The sequence below is a fragment of the Lolium rigidum genome, chromosome 1 (assembly GCF_022539505.1).
Source record: "Lolium rigidum isolate FL_2022 chromosome 1, APGP_CSIRO_Lrig_0.1, whole genome shotgun sequence".
In the NCBI taxonomy this organism is placed as follows: domain Eukaryota; kingdom Viridiplantae; phylum Streptophyta; class Magnoliopsida; order Poales; family Poaceae; genus Lolium; species Lolium rigidum.
The window spans coordinates 166382612-166393427 of NC_061508.1; positions in this window are offsets into that span (position 1 = coordinate 166382612).

Here is a 10816-nt window from a genome sequence, read left to right on the forward strand (position 1 = left end):
TCATTGTTGTCCACAATCATGACATTTAGACAGGGATCATACCAATCAGGAGTGGTACGTTCCCTCGTCGATCTACGAGGTTCAATAGCTTCCTCGTTCGAAGTTTCATGATCATCATCATTTGCTTCCTCTCCTATCGGTGCAGGCTGCACAGGAACATCTTCCGGCACTACGCTACTCTGATCTACGAGAGAAGGTTCATTAACCTCGTCGAGTTCTACTTTCCTTCCAGTCACTTCTTTAGTGAGAAACTCCTTCTCAAGAAAGGATCCGTTCTTGGCAACAAAGATTTTTCCTTCGGATCTGTGACAGAAAGTGTACCCAATAGTTTTTTTAGGGTATCATATGAAGACGCATTTCTCCACTTTGGGTTCTAGCTTGTCAGGTTGTAACTTCTTTACATAAGCTTCGCAACCCCAAACTTTAAGGAACGACAACTTAGGTTTCTTTCCAAACCATAATTCATACGGTGTCGTTTCAACGGATTTAGATGGTGCCCTATTTAAATTGAATGTGGCTGTCTATAATGCATAACCCCAAAATGATAATGGCAAATCAGTAAGAAACATCATAGATCGAACCATATCCAAGAGAGTTCGATTATGATGTTCGGACACACCATTACGCTGTGGTGTTATCGGCGGTGTCAACTGTGAAAGTATTCCGCATTTCTTTAAATGCATGCCAAACTCATAACTCAGATATTCGCCTCCGTGATTAGAATGCAGAAACTTAATCTTCTTGTTACGTTGATTTTCTACTTCACTTTGGAATTCCTTAAACTTGTCGAAAGTTTCGGACTTATGTTTCATAAAGTAAATATACCCATATCTACTCAGATCATCCGTGAAGGTTAGAACATAACGATAACCACCGCGCGATGCCACACTCATTGGTCCGCACACATCGGTATGTATGATTTCCAACAAGTCTATAGCTCGCTCCATTGTACCAGAAAATGGAGTCCTAGTCATTTTTCCCATTAGACATGCTTCGCATCTATCAAGTGATTCAAATTCAAGTGACTCAAGAAGTTCATCGGAATGGAGTTTCTTCATGCGCTTCACTCCAATATGACCAAGACGACAGTGCCACATATAAGTAGAATTATCATTCAATTTAATTCGCTTAGCATCAATGTTATGAACATGTGTATCACTACTATCGAGATTTAACAAGAATAAACCATTCAACTCAGGCGCATGACCATAAAAGATATTACTCATATAAATAGAACAACCATTATTCTCTGATTTAAACGAATAACCGTCTTGCATTAAACAAGATCCAGATATAATGTTCATGCTCAACGCAAGCACCAAATAACAATTATTGAGGTTTAAAACTAATCCCGAAGGTATATGTAGAGGGAGCGTGCCGACAGCGATCACATCGACCTTGGATCCATTTCCAACGCGCATCGTCACCTCGTCCCTCGCCGGGCTTCGTTTATTCCGCAACTCCTGTTTCGAGTTACAAATGTGAGCAACCGATCCAGTATCAAATACCCAAGCACTACTATAAGAACCAGTAAGATAGACATCAATAACATGTATATCAAATATACCTTTCTTCTTGATGAGGCCGTTCTTCAGATCAGCCAAGTATTTGGGGCAATTACGCTTCCAGTGCCCCTTCTCCTTGCAGTAATAGACACAGTATCAGGCTTACGGCCAGCCTTGGGCTTCTCAGGAGGCACAGCAACTTTCTTGCCGCCCTTCTTGAAGTTGCCCTTGTTGTTAGGCTTGCCCTGCTTCTTGAAACTGGTGGTCTTGTTGACCATCAACACTTGGTGCTCTTTCTGTATCTCCACCTCAGCAGATTTTAGCATGGAGAAGAGTTCGGGTAACTCTTTGTTCATGTTCTGCATGTTGTAGTTCATCACAAAGTTCTTGTAACTAGGTGACAGTGATTGGAGTACACGATGAATACCCAGCTGGTTAGGAATCACAATCCCCAAGTCACTGAGCTTCTTCGCGTGCCCAGACATCTTGAGCACGTGCTCGCTAATGGAGCTACCCTCTTCCATCATGCAGCCAAAGAAGTGTTTCGAGGCCTCATAGCTTTCCACGACCGCATGAGTTTCAAAGATAGCTTTTAGCTCATGGACCAGCTCATAAGGATCGTGGTGCTCAAAACGCTTTTGGAGCTCCGCCTCTAGGCTGCAAAGGATGGCACACTGAACTTGAGAGTACTGAATTACCCGAGTCTCATAAACATTCTTTACATCCTCAGATACTGCAGGTGGTGGTGGGGGACCTAGCGATGCTTCGAGCACATATTGCAGATTTCCACCATTGAGGAAAATCCTCACATGACGGAACCAGTCGGTGAAGTTGCTACCATTGCTTTTAAGCTTTTATTTCTCTAGGAACTGGTTAAAACTGATGGAGGGGGACGCCATGATCTACAACATATTTGAAAAGAGTTTAGACTAAGTTTATGATAAATTGAGTTCAAATTTTAATTCTTAAATTAACTAGGTGAACTTCCACTCAAAACAACATCCCTCGCATTGTCTTAGTGATCACACGAACCAAATCCACTAAACAAGTCCGATCTTCACGAGAAAAGATGTAGCTTCAAAGGCGAACACTCAAAGTGTTCATCATATCATTCATATGACTCATGCTCTACCTTTCGGTATCCCGTGTTCCGAGACCATGTCTGTACATGCTAGGCTCGTCAAGGCAACCTTAGTATCCGTGTGTGCAAATCTGGCTTGCACCCGTTGTATGCACATGTAGAATCTATCACACCCGATCATCACGTGATGCTTCGAAACGACAAGTCTTAGCAACGGTGCATACTAAGGATGAACACTTTATTATCTTGATATTTAGTGAGAGGGATCATCTTATAATGCTACCGTCGCGATCTAAGCAAAATAAGATGCATAAAGGATTAACATCACATGCAATTCATAATGTGTGATATGATATGGCCTTTCTTCTTGTGCTTTTGATCTCCATCTCTAAAGCAGGGACATGATCTCCATCATCACCAGCATGGCGTCAATGTTAGTGGCGCCGCTTCATGGTTGTCCATCACTTATAGCTAATATAACAACTACTTGAAATAAAGCTATTACATGATGAATAGACACGCAGGTCTTTAACAAAAATTAAAGACAACCATTAGGCTCGTGTCGGCTGCCATAATACAATAATGAACATCTCATACATCAAATATAATCATCATCACATGGCCATATCACATCACCAAACCCTGCAAAAACAAGTTAGACGCCTCTAATTTGGTTTGCATATTTTACGTGGTTTAGGGTTTTCGAGTGTGATCCAATCTACCTACGAACATGAACCACAACGGTGATACTAGTGTTGTCAATAGAAAGAGCAAATTGAATCTTCACCATGGTGGGAGAGACAGACACCCGCAAAGCCACTTATGCAATACAAGTTGCATGTCAAGCGTGGAGCAAGTCTCATGAGACGCGGTCATGTAAAGTTAGCCCGGGCCGCTTTTCATCCCACCATCCCGCAACAGGCAAAGTACACTAACTAAAAACAACAAAAGCATCAACGCCCACAAAAACCATTGTGTTCTACTCGTGCAACAGATCTATGCATAGACATGGCTCTGATACCACTGATGGGTTCGTTGCATGGAAAACAAAAAAAATCTACCCTGAACATGAACAAAAACCAAGATCCAATCTAGGAAGAAGCAAGATCTAATCTACCAAGATCGAAGCAACGAGAAGATTGCGAGACTAACCCTCGAAGATTCCAAAACCTATGAGATTAGATCTCGTTGTTGATGTAGTCGATCGTCTGTGCTGCAATCCGGCAGCACTTCCGTACTCGGTCGTGCGTATGGTGTCGATGAAGCCCGTCCTCTCCCTGTTCCAGCAGGCAGCGGAGGTGTGGTAGATATCCTCGGAATCCCAGCTGCACGACGGCGTGGTGGTGGTGGTGGAGGAGAGAAGTTGCAGGGCTTCGCCTAAGCCGGAGCAGACTATCAGTGGGAGAGAGAGGCGGCCAGAGGTCAAGGGGTGAAGGAGGGCTGCGCCCCCTGCCCCCTCCCCTCTTTATATAGGGGGGTGCGGCCAGGGATGGCTTGTCCCCTCCTCCAAGCCCTATGGCCGGCGGCCAAGATGGGGAAAGGGGAAAAACTCCCCCACCCCCCCACCCCAAGTTGATCCCCCTAGGGTTTTGGGGAAACCCTAGGGGTTTGACCGGCTGGGCCTTGGGGGGCATGTGCCCCTGGCCCATTAGGCTAGGGAGCATCCCCTCGGCCCATGCTAGGCCTCCTAGGAACCTTCTAGAACCTTCCTGGTCTTCCACCGAAAAAATCCCGAACTTTTCCGAAACCTAGAAATCAACTTCCCTTATATGAATCTTATTCTCCGGACCATTCCGGACCTCCTCGTGATGTCCTGGATCCCATCCGAGACTCCGAACAAACTTCGGTCTCCATCTCATATTCCGAATCTACTTATGCGACATCGAACCGTAAGCGCGTCACCCTACGGTTCGTGAACTATGCAGACATGGTCGAGACTCCTCTCCGACCAATAACCAATAGCGGGATTTGGAGATCCATAATGGCTCCCACACATTCAACGATAACTTAGTGATCGATTGAACCATTTACATACGATACCGATTCCCTTTGTCACACGATACTTTACTTGTCCGAGGTTCGATCATCGGTATCTCCATACCTAGTTCAACCTCGTTACCGACAAGTACTCTTTACTCGTACTATGGTATGTCATCTCTTGTGATCCAGTCACATGATTGCAAGCTAATTAGACGATATTCCACCGAGAGGGCCCAGAGTATATCTATCCATCATCAGGATGGAAAAATCCCACTCTTGATCCATATGCCTCAACTCACACTTTCTGAATACTTAATCCCATCTTTATAACCACCCATTTATGCAATGGTGTTTGATGTAATCAAAGCATCCTTCCGGTGCAAGTGATTTACATGATCTCATGGTCGAAGTACTAAGTAACTATGTATCGAAAGCTTATGGCAAGTTGAACTTAATGACTTGATCTTATGCTACGCTCATTTGGGTGTGTGTCCATTATATCATTCATCCAGTGACATGACCTTGTTATTAATAACATCCAATGTTCATGATCACGAAACCATGATCATCTATTAATCGACAAGCTAGTTATACAAGAAGCATGACCTTCGTGCTCCGCTCCAAGAGGGTGTTTCCGCCCCTTGCTTCGCACGAATCCGTCCGGTACTGGAATGCCGGATGATTCTACCTCAAGAACAAAATTGTTCCGGGTCGCCATGACGGCCTCCCCGCATTAACCAATAACCCTCCGGAGGAGCTCGATAGCTGGAGCTACATCCCAAATCTTGCCCAGCATCCAGAGCTGGACATGATGGCTCGCAGGATCTCGTAGTTAGTCCATGACGGTTTAACCGGAATGGACATAACCTTGAGCTGGTTCACGCACCGGATCCAGCCGCTAAAATACAACAAGTGGCTGATCTGCGAGTACTCTGGGATGGACGACCTGCTGCGGGCGACAAAGTACATTCTTCCCATGGATTCTCTAAACAAGAGGATCTGTACGCTTGTGAAGCTCACCCGCGGCCAGGAGGTCCTGGAGATCAACAAGGACATGTACATCAACAACAAATGCCCTCCGGTACGTTTCGCACTTGGTCATTTCGCCTTTTGTCTTTATATGCTTCTAACCTTTTTAACACTTCATTTCCAGCTCAACACTTTGGTGGAGGAAGATTTACGAGTTCCGCACCCCCATCGACACCGAGAAGGCGGAGGAGGATCCAGAGGATGAGGAAGAAGAAGAACCCAAGAAGAAGGCTGCTCCCCGCGCCCCCAAGCGTCCTCGTGGAAAATCCTCCGGAGCTGACGTCGGAACCAGCGGCGAAGCTTCCGCCAAGAAGGAAAAAACCGCTCCTTCCTCCGGCCCTCGGCGGTACGATTCCAAGAAGGCGGAGCGCGAGCGCATAAAAATGCTCGCCACCGCCGGAAGAGGAACTCGCCCAACTCTCCCCGGAGCCACGTAAGTTTCTGGAACATGATCTCTTTTCATTGTAAGGTTAAACTTGTAATTCATTTTCTTCATTACTTGGTTCGGGAGCTAGAAGGTTGCCTCTTCATGGGTTTCGACCCAAAAGTTAATCACCAGTTTTCTGAAGTGATCTCCGGCCGTAGGTCCCAACACCCCCGTTCCGCCAAGTACCTCAACCGCAGCTCCCCAACCATCTCTGACTGAACCTCAGCCGTCCCCTAACCCCGCAGCTGAAGACCAAGCTCAGGTGGAAGTAATTCCGGTGAGCAGCGGGCAGAAGGAAGGACGCTGCTCCGCCACCAAGTGGGCCGCCCCTGAGGAAGCCAAGGACCAAGAAGAGGCGGAGGTCACCTCTGTAGATGATGACCCACAAGTATAGGGGTGTATCGTAGTACTTTCGATAAATAAGAGTGTCGAACCCAACGAGGAGCAGAAGGTGTTGACGAGCAGTTTTGATCGAGGATTCACTGTAAACACTAGCAAACATGTTTGCAGGGGTATGATCGAGGATTCACTGTAAACACTAGCGAACATGTTTCCAGGGGTATTTGGTATTGCAGATAAATAAAGTACGAGTAAATAAAATGCAGTAATAATAATTGCAGCGAGTGGCCCAATCCTTTCTATAGCAAAGGACAAGCCGGTTGTTTTACTTATGATGAACAAACGTTCCTGAGGACACACGGGAATTTCGTCAAGTGCTTCCGCTTCATAGCTAAATAATCTTCAATGGTTTGGTAAGTGTTGTGTGAGTGAACCTATGCTAATGTACTACCCCATAATTGGACTAATACATACTTGTGATTATACCTCTTGCAAGCATCCGCAAATACAAGAAAGTAATTAAGATAAATCTAACCACAGCCTTAAACTCTGATATCCTACAATCCCTCGTGCACCGGTTTCCTAACGGGGGTTTGGGTTTCTGTCGCTCCCGCAACCCCACAATTATCAGCCAAATACACGATGCATTCCCCTAGGCCCATAAAGGTGAAGTATCATGTAGTCGACGTTCACATGACACCACTAGAAGAATAGCACCACAACTTAAATATCAAATCACTGCATATTACTCAACATAGTTCCACTACTAACAACATGACTTCTCCCATGTCCTCAAGAACTAAACGAACTACTCACGAGACATCATATGGATCATAATCAAAGGTGATATAATGATGAATCACAATCTGGACATAAACCTTAATTCAATGGTTTCACTCAATAGCATCAACTACAAGAAGTAATCAACACTGGGAAAGTTTCCCCTATGAACTAGACAAGTATCAAAACCAAGATGTTACAGCGGGACAACATGGAGATGGTGGTGATGATGGTGTTGGTGGTGGAGATGATGGTGATGATGATCCCGATGATGTCCATCTAGAAGGTGGTGACGATGGTGAAGATCTCCCCTCTCTGGGAAGGAATTTCCTCGGCAGAATTCTGCCTGCCGGAGAGATTTTCTTTCTCTCTGGTTCTCCGCCCCGTAGTGGCAGAGGAATATTTCTCTGGTCGCTCCCCTATATTGAGGTTTCCCGAGGGGTTGAAATACGCGAGGGGGCATCATCAGAAGTGGGCCAGGATGCCCAGACCATGCCTAGGCGCGGCTTGAGGCTGGCCCGCGCCTAGGGGTGGTCTGGCCCCCTTAGGGCCCATCTTAGCTTCCCCTTCTGGCTTTCTCCGTCATTTCGACAACTAGGACTTTTTGTATTTTTGTTGGGAATTGTTGGTCTTCAGAAATATGGTGCCTTGACGGTCCTTTTTCCAGCAAATTCCTGGCTCCGGCGGTTATTTCTCCAATAATCATCAAACATGCAAAAATAGATGGAATAACATAAGTATCACCTCTAAATATGAAATATATCAATGAATAACAGTAAATGATGATATAGAATAGTGATGCAAATTGGACATATCAGCATACAAAGCTGAAGCTCCAGCTAATGATGCCATCGTATTTCCGGCAAACTTTGGTGACCCAACCGATCTCTATTCTACGCCAAAGGCATATACTACCAAGTTCTTCAACAAGGTCACCAAGGCGGAAAAATGGGAGCTCGAGCATGATCTACTGAATTCCATGCTGCATAATTCATGGGGCAAAGCTGATGCTAAATCTTCCGACATTCAGCAACAAAAAAAAAGATACATGCGAGTTCTTTGACCAGCTTCTCTGCAAGCGCAAGGTAAACCATCATTCCAGTAGCCCCCAAGTATTTAGGCGGAAACCAATCTTAGTTTTCACCTTGATACTTTGAGTAAACTATCCCGAGAAATTTTTAAAGTGTCGTAGTAGCCCCCAAGCGTCATGTTATCTACACTTGTTTTTACTGCTATCGGAATTTATCAGTTCTTGATTTTGTCGTTGTTACAGGAACAACAAGCCTTGAACTTCAAGCTTCACAAGAATATCTCACTGCAGCGTCGTGTTACCCTCAAACAGGCGGATCAAATACACGATGCAAATGAGAAGATTGCGGAGCTAGAGAAGATGCTTGAGGAAGCCCAAGGTATATCTCCGACCACTCCTGTAGTTTGCCAATCTTCCGGCATGCATTTTTTATTACTTGTTTGGTTGGACAGGTGCCTCTACCTCCCTGGCCACTGCTTCTTCAGAACTCGAGAATCTGCGTTCCGCCCATAAGGACCTGGAGTCGAAACTTAAGGTGGAAGAAGAAAAGCGGGAACTCGCTTAAAAGGATTTGGCCGAGAAGAACTCAGAGTTTATCAGAGAGAAGGCTAATCTGGTGGAGAAGCGGAAGAAGGACAGCGTCACGCTGAAAAACCTCCAAGCTGATGTCCAAACTCTTCGTACATACATGACCAAAGCGGAGCTAGGATGGGACCTGCTCAATACTGATGTCATGGGTAAGAGTCCGGAGCCGTAATCCATGCCTTTCTCAAATAACTCTGAATTGCACCTTTATCCTGAATATTATCCTGTGTGCATAGCCACTTGGATACGATGAAGCCCAGTGCGAGCTTTTTCCACGTAACGACCTCATCAGGTGAAAGAGCAAGATCTATATCCCGTGTTTTGTGTGTTTGATGACAACACTTGAATGAATTTAACCGTGCGCAAAGATTGTCTTTGATAGATTTGCAAGTGCACGGTGCCCTCGCTAAACACGTCATGAACGGAAGACTGAAGCGTAGCTTATAGGTTTTCTGGTTTTGTGTGTGTGTCGCGAGGTGACATGGTTGGAGAGGAAAAGAGGAAAAAACAATTTATGCCTTACCGGTACTACCGGTACCAGGAGCGGTAGTACCGCTACCCTACTGGTACTGCTCCGCCGTACCGCTCTGGAAGATTGCACTGAAAAGTCCCACAGAGATCCTTACGGTACCTCTACAGTACCTTGAGCGGTAGTACCGCTTACAAGCAGTAGTACCGCCTTGGTACCGCTTAGGTATTGTAACGCAAGTTACGGCACCACCGCTGTGGTACCGCTTAGGTACCGCGTGAGGTCCAGGGACTCACAGAGGTCATTGATGTCTACTCGCGCTTCTATTCCTGTAGACAGTGTTGGGCCTCCAAGAGCAGAGGTTTGTAGAACAGCAGCAAGTTTCCCTTAAGTGAATCACCCAAGGTTTATCGAACTCGGGGAGGTAGAGGTCAAATATATCCCTCTCAAGCAACCCTGCAATTAAGATACAAGAAGTCTCTTGTGTCCCCAACACACCTAATACACTTGTCAGATGTATAGGTGCACTAGTTCGGCGAAGAGATAGTGAAATACAATAATATGGATGATTATAAGTAGTAATTGCAATCTGAAATAAAAATGGCAGCAAGCGAACATGTAGCAGAACTTGTTGGAAATGGTGTTTCAATACTTAGAAACAAGGCCTAGGGATCATACTTTCACTAGTGGACACTCTCAACAATGATCACATAATTGAATAAATAAATGCTACTCTCAAACACTCTTGTTGGATAACAAACACCATTCATTGTGTAGGGCTGCAAAAGCACACCTCAAGCCGGAGTAAACAAGCTCCACAATGTCATAAAGGAATCACACACGATGCGCACACTGTCACCATCACACCGAGGAAAGTGACTCCGGAGTTCATATTAAAGTAACCTCTAGAGTGCATAATAGACAAGAGTAACATCTACATATTCAACTAGATTACAAAGCTCATGATCACATAAAGATCACACCATGGGAGAGAGAGTGAACCACATAGCTACCGGTAGAGCCCTCAGCCTCGGGGGAGAACTACTCCCTCCTCATCATGGGAGACAGCAACGGCGATGAAGATGGCGATGGAGTCGATGGAGATGGATTCCGGGGGCACTTCCCCGTCCCGGCGGCGTGCCGGAACAGAGACTTATGTCCCCCGAACTTGGCTTCGCGATGGCGGCGGCTACGTAACTTTTCGTGGAATATGACTTGTATCTTTAGGGTTTTTGCATCTGGGAGAATATATAGGCGGAAGGGTGGCCTCGGAGGGGCCAGGGGGTTCCCTCCCCATACCTGGGCGCGGCAGGGGGCCTGGCCGTGCCGCCCTATGGGGTGGGCCCCCTGCTGGCCGCCTCCGACTCTTCTTCGATGTTCTGGAACCCTCCATGGAAAATAGGGCCGTGGGCTTTTGTTTCGTCCAATTCCGAGAATATTTCCTGTGTAGGATTTCTGAAACCAAAAACAGCAGAAAACAGGAACTGACGCTTCGGCATCTTGTTAATAGGTTAGTACCGGAAAATGCATCAAAATGATATAAAGTATGAATAAAACATGTAGGTATTGTCATAAAACTAGCATGGAACAT